Below are 19,436 nucleotides of genomic sequence, written 5' to 3'. Positions count from 1 at the left end.
GGTTTTCTCTTAATTTTGATCTGTTGGATCAAAGACAGTTGCCGAGTTAACTGAGATGTCCACACAGTCCTTATTCCCAGGGTGCTATGCTGCTGGTCAGATGTTTAAAGGATGGCATCCAGGAGGTTTCCCTTAGCAGTAAGAAATTTTGCTTTCCCTGCATGCTCCAGCAGCATTGTCTATACACATGCATCACTGCATTCTTTTTTTTTTTTTTAAACTTACTGTTCATTGCTACTTCCCCAGTGGTTACCAGTCTAACAGGATGGTTCTGCACAGCTGCATCACACCCTCGTGTAGATACAAGACAACCTGAGTCTTCTGCTGCTCCACGTCCAGGTGGAGAAGCCCAGCCTCCATGGCCCAGGTGGAGGAATACTTCAGCATGCTAATGAAACGCGGGTTACTTAACGGTGGCCGAGGACTTCCATGGGTTGTATTAGCATTTAGAAATACGTGCTAAAAGCTGTACTGCCCAGCTTTGAGACAGATGCAGATTAGGTGATGGTGAGGCAACTGGAGAGAAATTACACAGCAAACAACTCCCATTAAAAGAAAGGTGATGTGGGGCTTGGAGAGATGGCTCAGTGGTTAAGAGCACTTGTAGCCGTAAGTTTATCTGGTCCCACCCTGTGGTCCCGTGTTTCTCCAGTCCCACCAGCGCTATGGTCCCATAGTCACTTATAAAATAATCATTCAGAGGCTTAATAATAATTGTGAATTATATGGCCTGTGGCTCAGGCTTCTTACTAGCTAGCTCTTATAATTTCACTCAACCATAACTATTAATCTATGTATCACTGCATGTTCTGTGGCTTTACCTGCGTCCCATTACATGTTGCTCCTTGGATGGTGGTTTGGCATCTCCCTCCCACTCTCCTTTATCCTCTCACTGTCTCTCTTGGATTTTCCCGCCTGGTTCCATCCTGCCCTGCCATAGGCCAATGCAGCTTTGTTTATCAACCAATCAGAATAACACATATTCAGAAAGACATCCCACAGCAAGCATTGACTGCTCTTCCAGAGGACCTGGGTTTAATTCCCAGCACCCACATGGCAGCTCACAACTGTCTTTAATTCCAGTTCCAGGGGATCTGATTCTTAATGCATACGAAGAAAGAAGAAGCCAAAAAGAAGAAGAAGAAGAGGAGGAGGAGGAGGAAGAGGAAGAGGAAGAGGAAGAAGAAAGGTGATGTGCTGATGGGCCAATTTCTGATGAGCTTGAAAGTGTGGGTCATACAAAACGCTATTGAATTTGTGCCTTCATATCCTGTATCCTATAACCCATAACAGAAACAGAAACAGAAATTGCTATTGGACCCTTGACTACATATTCAATAAGTTATTGGAAGTAATGAGGAAGATGTGGATTACATGACCATATGATTGTGAGTGCGTTAGTCAGCTTCTTGTCACTGTGATGACACACTAGAGACAAAGGGCTAGTTAATTTTGGCTCACAGTGTTGGAAATTTCAGACCATGGTCAGTTGGTCCTGTTGCATCTGGGGCTAGCAGATCATGGTGAAGCACATGGCAGAGCAAAAAGCCCACTTGCCTCAAGGGCAGCTCATGAAGGAGAAAGAAGCAAGGGGCCCAGGAAGGGACCAAGGGACCAGTTGGCCCCCCTCCCCTCTCAGTAGCCAGAAGACTCTTTACTAGGTCTTGTGTGGTAGTTTCAATGAGAAATGTTCGCATAGGCTCACATTTCTGAACACTTGATCCTTGCTGTTTGAGGAGGTTGGGGAGCCTTTAGGAGGTAGAACCTTCTTAGAGGAAATAACTCACAGGGGGCAGGCTTTGAGGGTTTATAACCTCAGGCCACATCTTGTTCCCTCTCTCTGTTTCCTGTGTGTGTGGATGAAAGTGTGGTGATCTACTCACCTTCCTGCTTTTAGGAGCTTTCCTAAGCTTCTCCAGTCTTTGGTTTTATTCTTCCTCTGAGCATTGCCTGTTGCCAGAATGAGCAGTCAAAATGGTTTGGTTTGGTTTGGTTTTAAAGTAGCTTGCTATCCTGGGCTGGCCTAGAACTTGTGAACTTCTAGTCTGTACTGCTTAGTAGGTATGGATCACAAGGCCTGGCTAAAACATATTTATAAGTTGATTTTTATCATTGGATCTGAACTTTACTGTAAAAATGGCTATAACTAACATAAAATGGATGTTACTGATATGGAAATATTAGGGTGTCTTTGAGAGTGGTGGAGCCTTTCTCGGCTCATGGGTGGACTTGGTTCAGAAGTTAGGGTGCTAGATGCTAATGAGCATACAAAGTCAGTGGCCTTTGGGTTCTTGTCTTGTGACTTTGGAGATTCATGGACTACAGAGGGTGAGTTTCAGAGAGAAACTTATAGATTCATAGGTGGGAGTTTAAGAGGAAGAGAGAGAGGGAGCTAGAGAATCAGAGAAAGAGAGGAAAAGCAGAGCTTCTATATCACAGGAGGACTCCAAGGAAGTAGGATACCATAGAGGCGTGAGTGGGGATTCTAATTTTTTAGTATTAAGTTTTTGAAATTATAATTATATACTATGATTATATCATTTCTTCTTCCCTTTTCCCCTCAAATCCCTTCCATGCACCCCCTTCTTGCTTCTCTCAAATTCATGGCCCCTTTTGCTTTAATTGTTGAAATATATATATATATATCCCTAAATGTATAAATACAACCTGTCTGTATGTATATGTATATGACCTCCCTTGGAGAAACCAGTCATGGGCTCTCCACAGGGGCAGACTATTTTTCCACGCACAGAAATTCCGTTGCCCGTAGTTCTTTATTTAGGGCTGAAGAGTCTTGAGCTTTTGCTCTTCCATGTCAGCCTGTCCATTGCTGTCCATGTTGTATGCATGTGTATGTGCACCTTTGGGGTGGGGAGGAGGGTGCATGTGTGTATGGAGGCCAGAGGTCAACCCTGGGACCATCCCCCTGCCTTTTTTGAGACAAGGTCTCCTACTGAACCTGGTTGGGCTAGCCTGACTGACCATCATGTTCCTCATGTTTCTACCTCTCTGGCAATGGGGTTAAAAACCCATGCTGGCATCTGTGGCTCTTTACCTAGGTTCTGAGGATGGGATTCAGGTCCTCATACTAATGTAACAAACGCTTTACCAAGGGAGCCATCTTACTAGCCCCCGAGAAAGAAATGTGATACTTTATGGCATATTTGGGTCCTTCCATCCAAGCAGGCATTCACTCAATGTCAGAACATACCTTTGTAGGCACAGTGATAAAATGTCCTCCTTTGCCTTCATAGGAATACACAGAGGATGCTTGATCCCAGCTGCAGGTCCTTTTCGGCAAGCTAGGTTTGCAGGCCTGAGCTAAGAATCCCACACATGTGTCCATGCACAAAGATCAACTGCCTCACCCTCAGCGTGCTTTTTCCCTGGGCTTGTGTGACTCAGGAGGAGTGTACTGACAGCAGCTTACTGCTCAGCTTGGTCTTTGTAGAGACACACATCTTTTCCAATAACTGATAATATCAAATTTGCTTTCTCAGTAAAGCAGATGTGAGGATTTAGAGCTGGTTCTTCAGTGTTACCCCAAACTGGAAATAATCCAAATGTAAAGGAGCAGATGGCTGTAAGTGCATGGAGCCCAACTGTGAAGAGTAAATGCTGTTATGGAAAGAGCACAGAGGGGTCTCAAACATACCGTGTTAAGTGAAAGAAGCTGTCCTCCAAAGGCCGTATGGCATCAATCATGAATGCAGAAAGAGCTGTGGGAACAGAAAACAGTTGTTGCCCAATGTTGGGTGAGGGGAAGGGTTGACTCCAGGGAGTGGGTTCATCACTTTGGAGATGGGAACATCCTCTATCTTGAATGTGGGGTGATGTCTTATAAGAGCCAAAGTTAACCTGTGAGCCCCACTTGCACAAGGACAGATGATTTCCTGGAATGTTGGGGGCTGTGGTTCGTGGGAAATACAAGTCACATGCTTTTGCTCCCCTAAACAAGTTTGTTTCCACCGGATATGCTTGATCAGATGTAGTCAGGAGGTACGTAGGCAGGAAATACATCAGGATGTATGCTTGCCCCTGATTGGGCCTGATGGGAAATACCGTGGCCATGTGGGTTTGCCTTTTTAAGCCCCTGCAAAATGTGACTCATGGCCATTTCCTGGGAACCCACAAGTGGACCTGGCCAGAGTCCATCTTCCTGGCCAGAATTTAATTAACGCTTGCTTCAAATTTGGCTCAAAGATTGTGGTATGAAAAGCTATGTGCCTGTATGCATTTGTCAGAACTCACAGAAGTGTACATCACAAAAGGAGAATGTGATGTGGAAATTATACTTTAACATAAAGAGATTCTTCAAGTTCACTGTAGACTGGAGATAACCACTGAGCACTAGGAATGTGGTGGTCTGTAAGAAAGTCCCTTTAGCCAAGAGAGCAAATGTGAAGAGAATCATCTAAACTTGTGGATGAGAAAAAGCTGGGGCAGACACCAGGGAGAGTTTGCAGTGAGCTCTAACTGTATTTGTATGACTCCCAGTCTAGGTGGCAGGGAGAGCCTCGCCATGGAGGAAACCTTTGCCCAGAGAGTCAGATGTGTGAGGGAGAGGGAGCAGACACTCCTGACTCATAGCCACCAACTTGGCAAAGGAGGCACTCTCCCCACAAGCAGGCAATGGTGGCTTTCTAGGCAGGAACTGGTTAAGATTTGTTTGTTTGAAGGAGAATCATGGCATTCTGGGAATCAGGCAAGTTGGCCGTTTTCCTCGGCTCCCACCAGCCATGCGGACCTCCTTGCAGGGGCTGGGCTCTCTACACCACGATCAGGAGGGCACACCCTGCTTTTAGCCCCAGGCAGAGAGATAATAACAGCATGCTAGCCTAGTAGTCTGTGTGCTGGAAGGGTTTATGAGGAGGAAGTCCGCAATTACATATTTCTGGGCAAACATTAACCAAGATTGAAACCTAGATTTGAAGAGAAATAGCAGGCTGGAATCTTAAGCTGCCCTTGGTAGCTGTTCTGCGGATTGTGAACAGTGGTTAGAGGCGCTTCTTGTTCTGAAAGCTAGGCGGAAGAGAAGACAGAGGCGACAAGCTGGTGAGAAACTTTTATCACACCTGTCCCCAGCATGTGGCTGTAACACACAGCCTCTGTTGATGAGCAATGGTGAGAAACTATTGCTACTCCCATAACCAGGCGAAGCCATCACACAGGGTCCATTGTTACCCTCAGGCTGATGACCGACTCCATTCATCCCTGTGGCTTCCCGGCGGCCACTGTGCACTGAGAGAGGCCTCTTCTTGGCAATGGCACCAAGAGCATCTCAATCACTTCCTACCATCATCTGAACAATTTTGGTTCAACTCTGTGGTTTTGTAATTTCTATTTTTAAAACTTCGTAGACTGAACCCTGATGTGCCCAGTTGGGCTAGGAAAACTTAAAAAGAAACCAGGGAGCTAAAATTAGCTCGGCACCAAGATGGTACAGCTCGTGTTCTTTCTATTTCAGACCAACCACTGTCATTATATGGAAGGCTTCCTGTGTCTTGTCCTTACCACACACTTTAGGGAGCTGAAGGGCCAGGAGCAGCCATCAAATAAAGAACCCAATGACTCTCCAGACAATTGCCCCTAACTCCTCTTCGCTTAAGTTAGTTAGCGTAGGGGACAGCTCTCAGAGCAGACATTGATCTGCAGCCCTTACCAGCTGATCAAGGGTGATGGGACCTTCTCTCAAGGTCGGGCTTGGTGGTTCAGAGTTTAATTTCTGTCACCACAAAGAAAATGCAGGCAAAGCTTCCCCTTAGTGTCTTCACCAAGAACTCATATGTGGATGGATCCAATGAGGGAGAAAACCTGACTAACCACACAGGGTGAAGGAAGTTTTGATGAGGACAGAAGGTCAGAGTTCTAATTTGGTTGCGGTCCTATAGCTGGTTGTGTGGTCTGGGCCCAATTTCACCATTGAATCCAGAGATTTGAGCTCAGATTCTAAAGCTCAAACTTCTGGCATTTCTCAACTCTTCTGAAGGAAGAGAGAGAAACATTCTCATTCTCATTGTACACCAAGTAGAAAGAAAGCCTCATCAGAACTTCAGGGAACCAGTATTTTGATTTTTTTTCAATTCCAGGATATTGTGAATGAAACTGCTTTGGGGATAAGAAGTCTTGTGAGACAATGTATATTATACACCTTCAAAGTACTTGACTTTGAACTTGCAGGCCATAGAGTTCTAGATGCTTTGCCCAACGAGCTAAAATTTCAGCTGCCCTCACCAGGTCCCAGGGACAAATGGAGGCAAGATTCTGCCAGAGTTCACTTCAGGGAACCCGTGAGTTTATTGGACTTTTTCATAGAGGATAGTTGAGGGATTGCTTACAGGAATGTGGGTGCTCCTCTCCCGAAAGGCTGCATCTGGAAAGTCTTACTCAGCAGGAATGAGAAGTTTCCTGTAGCCATATAGATGGAGTTCCCATTCCATTCTTCTCGAGCCTATGTACTCTAGACCTTCCCCCAGGCCATGTGAAATTAAGGCAGCATTGCATACACCAAGTGGATACCCAGGTGAGGTTCTTGTAACTCTTCCCAGTCCTCGATGAGAGGGTTTAGTCCATCTGGGACAATTGTTTTGCAAGGGACACAGCTGAATTCCCCAAGATGGAGGCTTTGCCTGTTAACCCCTCTTTAGCTTGATTGGGATGGTAAGTGGGGCACAATCACAAGCTTATTTGATGTCAGGCTGTGTAGTAGCCTTTAGGTGTGTCATGGGGAAGCTCCGTGGTCTATGTCATCTAAACTGGAATACAAGGTTCTTACAATCCCTACTGCTGACTTCCAGGTGTGTCATTATCCTCTTTTTGATTACTGTTTCCCCTGGAACATTCACCATTGTGTTCACTAGAAAAGGAAGACCTTGTAGAGAGAGTGGGCAGAGTTACTTTGTCTGGATGGCCTGTCTATTGGTAATAGTGGAGACTGAGAGGTGGGTTACTGAGAGTGAACTGAGAATTCCACATGAGACTGGAATTCTCTGAATTTCTCCAGTGTCTGTTGTAATGTCTCCCTTTTAGTTTCCAATTTTATCAGTTTGGAATTTCCCTCTCTGCATTTTGATGAATTAACTTTGGCTAAAAGTTTGTCAATCTTGTTGATTTTCTCAAAGAACCAATTCTTTGTTTCATTGATGTGTGTGTGTGTGTGTGTGTGTGTGTGTGTGTGTTGTTTTGCTTCTATTTCATTGAGTTTGATTATTTCTTCACTTTTGGGGCATTATTCTTCTTGTTTTTCTAGAGCTTTTAGGTATGTGCCTCAGTTACTAAAATAAGATATCTCCAATCTTTTGAGGTACACACTTAGTGCTGTGAACTTGTCTCTTCATTGTGTCCCATGGTTTTGGGTATGTTATGTTTCATTTTCATTCAATTCCAGAAAGGTTTGAATTTCTGTCTTAACCCAATTTTCATGCAACAGTGAGTTGTCCAGTTTCCTTTCTGCTGTCTCTATTGTTGATATCCAGCTTTAATCCATGGTGGCCAGATAGGGGGCATAGTGTCTTGGTTGTTTATGTTTGTGTTTGGGGCTGAGGTCTGGGCATCTGGAGTTACAGTGGAAGTATTTCTTGGTGTAGATATCTGTTCTTGCCTTTATTGGACAAGTGTTTCATTCCTTGGTTGCTGTTGCCCACTCTGGGTCCTAGCCATGTGTGGTGGCTGTGGGGTTCCTGAGTACCAGGCAAGTGTGGTGGTTTGAGTCTCTAGTAGAGATCTTATCTGTGGGGTGGCAGAGAGTCACAAAGGGATTGAAATGGGCTACAAGGAATGGCTAAAAGGGAGAGCAAGGAAGAACTAGGGGACTCGATACTGGATTTACACCAAGAGGCTGAATCCCAACTTCCTTTTCTTCTTTATAGTTCTTTCTTTGTCTCTGTCTCTGTCTCTCTGTCTGTCTCTCTCTCTCTCTCTGTGTAGGCCAGAGGTCAACCACTGGTGTCATTCTCCAGGTACCTTGGTTTTTGAAACAGGGTCTCTCACTGACTTGTAACTTGCCACATAGGCCAGACTGTCTGACGAGCAAGCCCCAGGTTCCAGGAATCAAACCCAGGCCCTCACCAAATGAGCCATCTCCCCAGCCCTAATTATAGTTTAAAAACATTGGGCTCAAAGCCAGCAATGTGTCTTGTGTTATTTCTAGTTTTTTTTTCTGGCTTGATTTATGGTCAACATTTTATAAACACACCACGAATTCCTGCAGAGCAGGTGTGACAAGCTCTACTGGTCTCTTACATTCAAGTTCATCAACTCTACAAAACCCAAATTTCACTCATCATTTCTTCACCAGAATTTTAGCTAATGCTTGTCCAGTTGATTTTTACTTTTAAAAGTATTTATTTACTTATTTATTGTGCTTTGCATGGAGGGGTATGCACATGTGGGAGGAAGCATATGTACCACGTTGTGTGTATGGAGGTCAGAGGACAACTTGAATAGACTTGATTCTTCTCTTTTACCACATGGGTCTTGGGGACTGAACTCAGGTCCTTAGTCTTGGTGGCAGGTGACTTTACCTGCTGAGCTATCTCTTTAGCCCGATTGGTTTTTCACACACTAATGAGTACAGGTCTTCTGGCCTTCTAGTGTGTGTCTTCATATTGTCTGTGCACTGTGGATTTTAATGTAACTATTTTGTGCATCAAGGCAGGTATAGTCTCACTATGATTTTCTTTTCCCTCCCTCTGTTTCCCTCCTTCCCTTCCTGTCCCCCCCTCCATTCCTTCTCTTCCTCCCCCAACCCCCTCCCTCCCTCTTTCCAGTGCTGGTGTTCTGCCACCGAGCTACACCCCCAACTCAAGAACTGTAGCGATTCTCACAAAGTTTCCTATGTATTTTGTTTAATAATTTTTTTGCTTGTTCCACAAAAAACACTGTGACCAACATTTTTGGTGACGTTGGGGGCAATACTTATAAGTTAGATGGATAAAAGGCACCATCCATAAAACATACTGTTCATCCTTTTTTTTTTTTTAACTTCTAAGACTAGTTTTCAACAAAAGCCATTACTGGGGTAGGAAGGCAGGCAGCTTCACTCTGGGTTCAGTCCTGACATCCCAAAGGCTTCTGGATTGTCTTCCTTGGTCAAAGCTCTGGTGTTGATATCATCCTCCCCTCCTAACATGGCTCAAACTGACTGCGCCCTATATGTTGGTTGACCTGTCACCTGGGGACCTCTGCCCGTTCTCCTCCATGGCCTCTGTGGCCACATGTCTGTGGTTTCCTATGCTCTAGCTTTGTGTTGAGAGCTGAGCATATTTTGAGGTCTCCGTCTTTTATGATGACAGGTCTCTGTGTTCTGTTAGTCTTCCTAGGTCTTTTGGGTCCTCCAAAGTGTCCAAAGTTCTTCTGGGAACTAGTTCATGGGCCTAGCCCTTTCCTTTGGTCAACACATGCTGTCTATCATTCCCCAGGCCATGTGACTTAGTCCTAAAGGGTTGAGAATGATTCATGAAAGTGTGAGTCTCTGCAAGCCAAGGACCATCCCAGGTCATGATGTTCTCAGGTTCCTCCATGATGATCAGTTAGTCCTTTGGTTCTGGCCCTCTCTGTGGTCGTTTAAAAACTGGGACTTTGGTAGATAATTTGTACTTTAAATCAGAAATGAATCTCAAGCTAGTATTAAAGCATGATGTCATCTTAACACCTTTCCCTCACTAAGTGTTTCCCTCCAGTTACCTGTGCGGCTGCTCACCAGCACATCCTGTTGATTTTATCTTTAGGATGTGCTCTGGCCCCATCTGCTTCTTGTCTCCACCCTTCCTAACAGGAGTGCCTGCTGGCTCAGTTTGTTTTGTTTGGATTTCTACAGGACTTTCCAGATTTATCTCCTTGATGCCTATCTTCATGGCAGCTGAGTGATTATTTAAAAATGTAAATGAGATCATGTATGTTTGCAAGACCCAACAAAGGTAGCTCTTCGCATATGAAGTAAGATGGGCCTTGTCTCCTGGCCTCTGCATGGTCTGTGCTTTTCATCCAGTGCTCTCCTTCTCAGCCCCTTTCTTCCTCTCTGTGTGCAGCCAGACCACACTGACATTCTCTCTGCTCAGGAACAGTGCACATTTTGAACCAGGTTATCATGTAGGCCAGGCTATGCAGTTTGCTATGCAGACGAGGATGGCCTTGAACCCCTAATCCTCTTGCCACCATCTTCTGAGTACTAGAATGACAGTCACTTCTCTCAAAACTGGTGTTTTATTGTACTGGTGATCAAACCTTCGTGCTAAGCAAGCACTCTATCAACTGAGTCACATCCCCAGCACCCACGATACCACTTTCTGTTTCAAACGTAGCGCACATTATTTCCTGATTCATCATGTTACTATATTTGTTTGAGTTTTTTTATATTTGCCCCTGTTTGAGAGTGATGAATAAGTTGCATGAATGTTTACATATGCTGCTAAGCATGTGTAAATATGTAAATATGTTTAAACTTAGTATGCTTTTTAATTACAGTCACAGTCACCATAGTAACATAATGCAACCCCATTCCTCAGTTCATGGCCTGCGGCCCTTCTCATGGATTAGGTCTTTAATCTTCAGGGCAGTCTTATGAGGTCAGGACTGTTATTATCCATATTTTATTGTTGACAGAACCAAGACATAAAGAATTGCAATCACTTTTCCTGGCCTAAACCATCTATTAGGTGGTAAAGGGATTTATGTCCAGGCAAACTAAAGTCAGACAGGCGAGGGCTCCACTCACAGACTGAGTAGGGACAGACTTTCCATGTTTAACTGCTGGGGAGAAGGATAAGTGAAAGAAAAGCCACACCAAAAGAGGAGAAAGGGTTAGCAGAGCGGAGAAGCAGGAAACCTTATGCATCATTAAAAGCCTCGGTATTCAAGTATGTCAGCGAACACTGAATGGTCATGCGTGCTGACACCTCTGCTTTTGCTAAGGTGAATAGTTGGCATCATTTCTGTGCCAAGTGGGGAGGCAGCAGGTGAGGTGGCTTAATCATGAAACATGCTGAAGGGTAGGAATGTGCATCAGATGGTAGAGTGCTTGCCTAGAATAAAACTCTGGAGTCTTAGTCACTGTTCTATTGTGAAAAGACACCATGGCCATGGCAACTCTTATAAAAAAAAGAGTTTAATTGGAGCTTACTTAAGTTTCAGAGGGTTAGTCCCTTATCATCATGATGAGGAGTATGGCGTACACAGACAGACATGGTGCTGGAGTAATCCACGGGCAACAGGTAAAAACTTACACTAGAACCAGCTTGGGCTTTTGAAACTTCAAAATCCACCCACAATGACACCTCTTCCTCCAACAAGGCCACACCTACTCCAATAAGGCCACACCTCCTAATCCTTCTCAAGCAGTGCCACTCCCTGGGATGACTGAGTATTCAAATATATGAGCCTATGGAGGCCATTCTTATTCAAACCACCACACCTGGGTTCGGTCTCCAGCACAGGATAAACCAGATATAATGATTTATGGCTGCAATCCTGACACTCAGGAAGAAGAGACAGGAGGATCAGAAGTTTGAGATCATCCTTGGCCACATAGCTAAATCAAAGCAAGCCTGGTCTACTGTAGCTGAAGTTTTCTCCAGTCCTGCCTGGCCCACAGTCAGGACAAATCTCTCTCACCCACCAGTCCAGCAGCCACTCAGACCCAGTCGAGTAAACACACAGAGACTTACATTGCTTACAAACTGTATGGCCGTAGCAGGCTTCTTGCTAGCTGTTCTTATATCTTAAATTAAACCATTTCTATTAGTCTATAAGTTGCCACGTGGCTCGTGGCTTACCGGTATCTTAACATTTGCTTCTCATCATGGCAGCTGGCAAGCATTTCTCTGCCTCAGCCTTCCACTTCCCAGAATTCTCCTCTCTCCTTGTCCCGCCTATACTTCCTGCCTGGCTACTGGCCAATCGGCATTTTATTTATATAGAGCAATATCCATAGCACTTCCCCTTTTCTTTTTCTTTTTTTTTTTTAGGAAGGTTTTAATTTTCATTTAGTAAAACTACATATAACAAAACAATTGTCAAGCAAGAATTACAGTTAGAGTCTACATCAGACCCTGTCTCAAAAACTGAAACCAAACTGAATAAACAGTGAAAAAAGTCTGTAGAGGTGATTTTTTTTTTTCCTGAAGTGATTTTGTTGTTGGGCTCATTTATTTTTTATAGTAATTATGAGAAAGAATATTTTAAATGTGGTTTGTGGAGGACTGAAAAATGAACTCAATGACAAGAAGAAAGCTGTGATCTGTTGACTCTGAAAACTCATTTTGAAATAATCAGGCATTTCGCTAATAGGTTTTTTGCACCTGGATAATAAATAGGTTTCTCCACTGATGCAGTAAACCAGATCAAGCCAAATTGAAAAAGTGTAAGAACAGGTTTATTTGAAAAAAGCAACTCCTGGGTGGGTTCTCCAGTCCCAGAGATTTCGAAGGGTGCTGACATGTCCTCCACAAGCTGGGTTTGTGCCCAAGTATGGTCAAAAGCTGGAATACTTAGGCAGGGACTTGGGCTGCTGGTGGAAACAGGGGAGAAAGTTGTAATAGTCACCAGGAATGGGGAACTGGGCTCTTTGGTGCCTTTTCTTTGTTGGAGATTCTCTGAGAAGGTGGGGTTTGGAGAGAGGGAGAGAGAGAGAGAGAGAGAGAGAGAGAGAGAGAGGGAGGGAGGGAGGGAGGGAGGGAGAGAGAGAGAGAGAGAGAGAGAGAGAGAGAGAGAGAGAGAGAGAGGGAGAGAGGGAGGATGGGGCTTTCTGGATTATGTATCAGTGAGATGGAGATTCTGACTGAACAGTCACATCACATTAGAGTGTAGGATCATGACAGAGTGCACAATCCCCATAGCCAAAGTGCTAATCTGATCCCAGGTCCACCAAGTCACTGTGGCACACCATGTTGAAATAGAGCACTAAATATGATCAACTGCATAGACTGAGAAATGGCTGCCATTCCCAGCAAACTCTGTAATGATACAGCGCAGGAAGCCTGGGCGGGTTAGGCCAAGGTGCCCAGTGGAAGAGGGAGACACACCACACAGATGTGGTGGAATGTGGTGTGGCATGTTGGAAAGTTACTTACACCCTGGGCAAGGCATCCATGTGGAAATTTATTATGAGAGAGAGAGAGACAGAGACAGACAGAGAGAGGAGAACTAGAAAGGGAGGGAGACAGGGAAAGCAGAGGTGTGCACACCTCATGGCGAGGAAGGGAGGAAGGGGGAGAGGAAGAAGGGAAAGGTTTTTCCTTAAAAGAGGATTTGTCCGGACTCAGGGCAGGTCCCCAAGGGGTGGGCCAGGATGCCAGTACTCCTCACTCAGGCCTGGAGATGAGTTTTTTTTTACAGCCACGGTGCCTTTCTGGTCCCCGTGAACTTAACTCAGGAGACTTGAGTGTTGGGGACAATCAGTGGTCACCAAGGCTGCCTAAGCCAGTGGTCCTGAGTCCACTGTCTCACACAGAAAGGGAAAAATGGACAAGGAGTGAGACGAGAGAATGAAGGTCTGTCAAGGAGAGCTGTCTCTCCAACCCCACGACTGGTCGTTTTTGAGTGTGTACTGTGAGCTGAGTCAGTACATGGCTGATATCCCCCTTGCCTGACCCCTCCACTGAGTCAGAGAAGTCATCATCTATTACCCCTCTAAACGGGGGGTGGGGTGGTGGTCATGCATCATGGTCATGTTGACCCACGTTCTCCCAACATGTTTTGCTCATTTTTGAAGGCTACTGATTAAGTTACGTTCTACACCACTATCTAATGACCCACCACAGGCCCTGCCTTACCCTCTGAGAACTAGCTCCTGTTCCACTAGAAGCCAGCCTGAGACCCAGAGATCACTGTATTTCAGCCTCATAGTAGACCTAGGTGTTATGGTTCCAGTTAAGGAAATTGAGACCAGAAAAGTTAAGCAATCTGCCCATCATCACACAGCCTCAAAGTGACGGAGCTGGAATTTGAACCCAGTCACAGGCTTGTATAAAACAAAACAAGAAAGCGACATTCACTGTGGAGTGGCTGTTTGCTTGGCTGACACCACACACTTCATGCACCCATCTCCCTTAGTCGTCGTGAATTTAATGCTAGAGTCTTATCATAAGAAACAAGGGCTCAGATAAGACAGGAAATTTCCCTGCCTAACTCCAAAGTCTACACAAACAAATAACTCATTAAATAACTAGCCAATAGAGTGCTGTAGTTGATTCTTCATAATAACTTTCGCAGCCCATGTTCTTTCCCTGTGGTCATTGGGTCTCATTCTTTGTGTTATCAGGAATTTGGGGGAGTCCCTTTTTAGTCACCAGATGATACTGGGGAGCTTAGGGTTCCCTTGTGACAGGGAAAGATAGTGCAGAGGTTTCTCCATCTTGTATTCTTGCTGAAGTCATGTCAGGTTGAACTAGAATTTGATTTCCTTGATAGAGATCCTGTGGAAAATTTCCAAACTTTATTCTAGCAACCTAGGTGAGGACCCCAGTTAACTTTATCAAAGCTTCTTTGAAACTGTCTGCTTCTGCAAACCAGGCCCTCTAACTAACCTGCTCATCTTAGCTTCTGTTAAACTGCTTATACACACACACACACACACACACACACACACACACACACACACACACACACACACACACACAGCTGCTGAGTGAGATACCAGGATGTGGGTTTTGCCTTTAAAAGCCCTTTACCCTAAACACTTGGGGCTACACTTGGGTCCTGAATGCCCGAGTGTAGTCCCAGCTGGCTGGAATAAAGACTTTCAATTGGCTATAAACTGTCTGAGTGGTCGTCTCTGGTGGTCTCCCTTAAGGTTTTTAGTTTCATTAATAAAATAATTTAAGAGTGAGCTCAGATGGTGGCTGAAGGACAATTTTATTTATAATAGAATTTAAAAAAACTCCAGGGCAGGCAAGCTGTAAGTATTGCAGTCCATAGGAGGAGGGAGGAGAATGGAAGGAAAAAAGCCTTGCTGTTTGTGTTAAGACACCATGGAGGTCAGGTAGCTTGAAGCTACATGGTGGGGGAGGGGAACATTGGAGAAAAAGTCAGGAAGCCCAAAGTACCTGGAAAAGCAGGCTTAGGTTATGGTTGGAATCTAAAAGAAAGATAGAAAAAAGAAAAGGGAAAAGAGGCACCTTTTTTGAGTCAAAGAGGCGGGCAGACCCAATGGACCTCATGACGGCTTGTAAGGATTACATCAGGGAGTGGGAATTCTGGGAAGGAAAAGCACATTATCTAATTAAAGAGCTAATTATTCCACCCATCTCTTTAGCATGGTTTAAAGTAAGCTTGCTTTCCTAGGGGTCCCTTAGCCAGGGCTTGATCAGGCAAACTAGGAAGTTAATTCTTCACCCAGGCCAGAGATTTTATCCCCTTGACCAGTAGAGAGTAGTGTTCCATTGGAAGCTCCGCCTCAACCCCTCCTCCCTCTCCAAACCCTGCCCCTCAGAAAGCCCACCAAGCAGGGGGATCCTCGCCCAGAGCTGCTGAAGACTGCTGTACAGGGTATTTAAGCTCCGGTCCATAGACCTGCCACATGATTTCATCTCCTCCCTTGCCTCTCTCTCCCTTGCTGCCCCTCCCCCAGTCTCTCTCCCTCTGACAACCCCCCCCCCCCAAATCACCTGTGAATGCTTTGCTCAGATTAAACCTGGTCCCTTTCCTTTAATTCAGCTCGATTTGGTTTACTGTGTCAGCGGAGAAACCTACAACCGGGGATTCAAAAATACTTACTAAGTGTTTCTCCTTAGTGGCCCTTCACAGCGGCTACGCCATTTACCCCCTCTGAAGAGGTGATGAGTTAAAATTGGGGAACAGATACAACCCATTTTCACCACGAAATCTGGAGAGCAGTTCTAAGTCTGCCCACCAGAAGGGCTGACGTTCTAGTTTCCACACCTAGGTAAAGCCTTGAGGAGGAGATAGGACACCAGACCTGCCCTCTGGCATTCTGGCTAGAGAAACAGAGACATGGTGGGAACTGCTGCTGGGGGGTCCCTGCCCTGCCTGTCAGTCCAGTTCTTGTCTTGTGTGCTTTTATTATGTTAATATGTTCATAATACAAAATCAGCTGGCATTCATAGAGCCAGGCTGTGTTCTGGGCCACCACACTAAGGTAACGAATCAGTTCATCTCATTGCTTCCGCAGGTACTGTCACAGCACTGTTTTATTGAGGAGACAGCAGAGGTTGAGAAAGGGACTCCAGTTAGTGGCTTGATGAAGCCCTTGCTGTAATTTTCTGGACAGAAGGGACATTTTCAAGCCCCTTTGTCTTCCCCTGTGCTGGGGAGATGCAAACTAGAATCAGATTTTTTTTTAAATGAATAATAAAAAAATACACTATTTAATTTTAAAATGGTTTTCTTTTGGGAAGAGTAAGTAGTTTGGAGTTGCATTATTTGTGAGGTATTTCTTCAAAAGGGTCTGCAAGCTAATCTGGCTCGTTCTGGGTACTTCCTCTTCCAGTCTTTGTGTGGCTCTCTTCTGTTCTTAGGACAACCCCCATTAGCATGTGTCTCCGGAAGGACTGAGTGGGGGGCAGGGTGTTTGGTCCCTGGGAAACTCATTTGCATACCTCTTGTTCCAAAGGCGACCACATCCTGGTTAAGACAATGCGCTGTCTGATAAACAGACTGTGTCTCCAGTGTCTGCTGGGCTTGCGCCAGTGTGTGGCCGTCTTTGATACAGGTGCTGTTTATTCTTCCTGGAAGTCCAAGGACAGGACAAACTGTTACAGGACCTAGGGTCACAGCCTGTGCCCCAGTGAACCAGGTTTGGCCAGCCAACGGTCCTCAATACACCAATTGAAAAAGCCAAATAATAATAAAAAGCAGAAAAAGGAGATTTATTCAGCGTAGCTACATGGAGAAGAGGAACAGAAAGATCCAGTGACTGCCCTCCTCAAATCTATCTTTGGAGTCCTGACAGGAGGAACAGGTTTAAATAGAAAGCAAGAGATGCACATAACTAAGCAGTCTGGCCAAGGTGTGGTCCATCATGGTCTCAGCTCCAAGTCTCTCCCGCAAGGCCCCTGATGAGCGGTAACTCTTTCTCATGGAGACACGTTTTCTTTGGCTGTCCTCAGGCTTCAGCATTGTCTTCTCTGCAGCAGGAGACTCCTGGGGTGGTTCCTCTGGGTCCAGTGGATGAGACACAGGCAGGTGGGTCACAGGCTCAACAAAAGGAACGTCTTACCCCCTCACTTCTCTGGCAGAAATTCCTTGGGTCAAAATGTTTCTTAGTATTGGATTATGCGGGAAGCGTTGGAATTCCCCACAGATGCTGCCTAGCTTGGTGGAGAAGTTATAAATAAAAAAGGTTTTGTCTTCTCCAGCTATAAATATCTTGGGGTTCGGGGAAATCAGGAAAACACAGTGCAAGGGAGAAATACTGATCAAGGTTTGCCAAGCTTTTGTTGATAAATATTTATTTCCACATCTGTTTTCTGCATGTTCTCCTTCCCCCTCCTCTTTCCCAGCCCGGCACACACAGATAAAAGGAAATGGGAGTTTAAACAATTAACTGGGGACAGAAAACTTGCTGCTTCAGAATCCGGATAAAGCGGGCCCGAGAGGTGGCTCAACCATCAAGGGCAGAGGACCAGGGTTCTGTTCCCAGCACCAACGTGGTGGCCTTCAACTGCCTATAACTCTACTCTAGAGGATCCAGTGCTCCCTTCTGACCTCTGAGGGAACCAGGCATGCCCTGGCTGCACATAGATGCAGGCAGAGCACCATACACATTAAAAAAAAAAATCTTCAAAAGAATCTGAGTAATGAAGTAATAATCATTTCTGCCTTTTTCCTACAGATGATGACTCTGAGATAGCATCCATTTATAGCAGTGAAGGTAACAAATCTCTCAATTCAGCTCAGCATTTCCTGTTCTACTCAAAAGACATTCAAGTCTAAATGTAGCATAGTTTTTTTTTTTTTGCTTTTTCGAGACAGGGTTTCTCTGTGCAGATTTACGCCTTTCCTGGAACTCACTTTGGAGACCAGGCTGGCCTCGAACTCACAGAGATCCGCCTGGCTCTGCCTCCCGAGTGCTGGGACTAAAGGCGTGTGCCACCACCGCCCGGCGTAACATAGTTTAAGACCCATTTCAACCAAAAATTTTATTGGTAACTGTAACCACCAAAAGAGAGGTGTTCTGTGACACACAGGGGGCTTTATCTTGTTCCATCAATAATTCTTTCAAACATGTATTTCCTCCAGGGAACAGATGGTGCAGCTACTTACTTCCTGTCTGCATTTACAGTGTCCTAAGAAATAGCCCCTGAATTCATCTGAGTTCAGTCATTCATGAGCAGAGGGACATGCTGCCTTTGAAGCTGCTGTAGAGAGCGTGAGGACAATTTGAGACAGGTGCCAGCTGGTCTTCAGAAGGATGAGTGTGACCCTTAAGAAAGTCTCATGGCCTTATGGCTGCTGAGGAACAGTGGTGGGTCGGAAAGGGAGCACTGTGGGGCGTAGATGCTAAACTGTGAGGAGAGGATGTGAGGGAGGTCTGTGGGGAAACCATGTAAGGAGTGGCCCAGGCTGCAGGTACTGTCCCCAACCCTCGGCTACAGCTGGCATCTGTCTGCTGCTGGCTTTGCTTCTTTAGGACTGGCATTGCTGGTGCCAGGCAGGAGTGTTTAGGGGCAACCACCCATGCTTCCAGGAGAGGAAAGCTCCTGCCTTTTAAATAACTGCAGATACTCACCTGAGTTGTGCTCTTTTGTTTCAAGCAAGACCCTCTAGAGAAACTTGTAGAGCAGTTCATCTCATGTAACTGGCACTTATTGTTTTTAGGTGACAGAGAGTAAACTTTGTTATTCTCAGACTAAATTTTCCTCTCAGAGGTGGTCCTATTTGGCATTTTGGAGGCATGTAACTCATAAGCTGATCTGAGAACACTGAAGAATATTTCCAATTGGACGTGGGACATGGAAAGACGTCCTATAAAAGCCCCTTGCTTCTTTACCTAAGCCCCCTTGATTTCTTACCTAAGCCTTGCTTTGAAAAGTCTCTCCAGTGCCTCCTTCAAGAGGGGAACCCTCCACATTGGTGACAGTGTTGAATAAATGAAAGAAAAAGAAATCCACCAGAGTCTAGCACTCATTGCTAATCTAGAAAAGCTGACATTGCCTGACAGACAGCAGCTACTCTGTCAGAAAAGCAAATCCTGCATGTGTACCATGTGTTGTTGACTGTGGAAGCTGGGGTCTGTAGCAGGACTTCACATTCATTATTTTGTCTCGTGATACAAATCAAGTGATTTTCCTCATCTACTCAGAAACAGCTAGAAGACTGTCTTAGTTCTTTTTCTATTGCTGTGATGTGATGAAACACCATGACCAAGGCAACTTCCAGCCAGAAGGGGCTTTCAGTTCCAGAGGGTCAGAGTTCATCATCATCGTCATGGCAGGGAGCAAGGCGGCAGGCAGGCAGACATGGTGCTGGAGCAGTAGCTG

The sequence above is a fragment of the Peromyscus maniculatus genome, chromosome 6 (assembly GCF_049852395.1).
Source record: "Peromyscus maniculatus bairdii isolate BWxNUB_F1_BW_parent chromosome 6, HU_Pman_BW_mat_3.1, whole genome shotgun sequence".
Taxonomy (NCBI): Eukaryota; Metazoa; Chordata; class Mammalia; order Rodentia; family Cricetidae; genus Peromyscus; species Peromyscus maniculatus.
The sequence above is the reverse complement of the archived record's forward strand: the minus strand, read 5'-3'. Positions refer to the sequence as shown.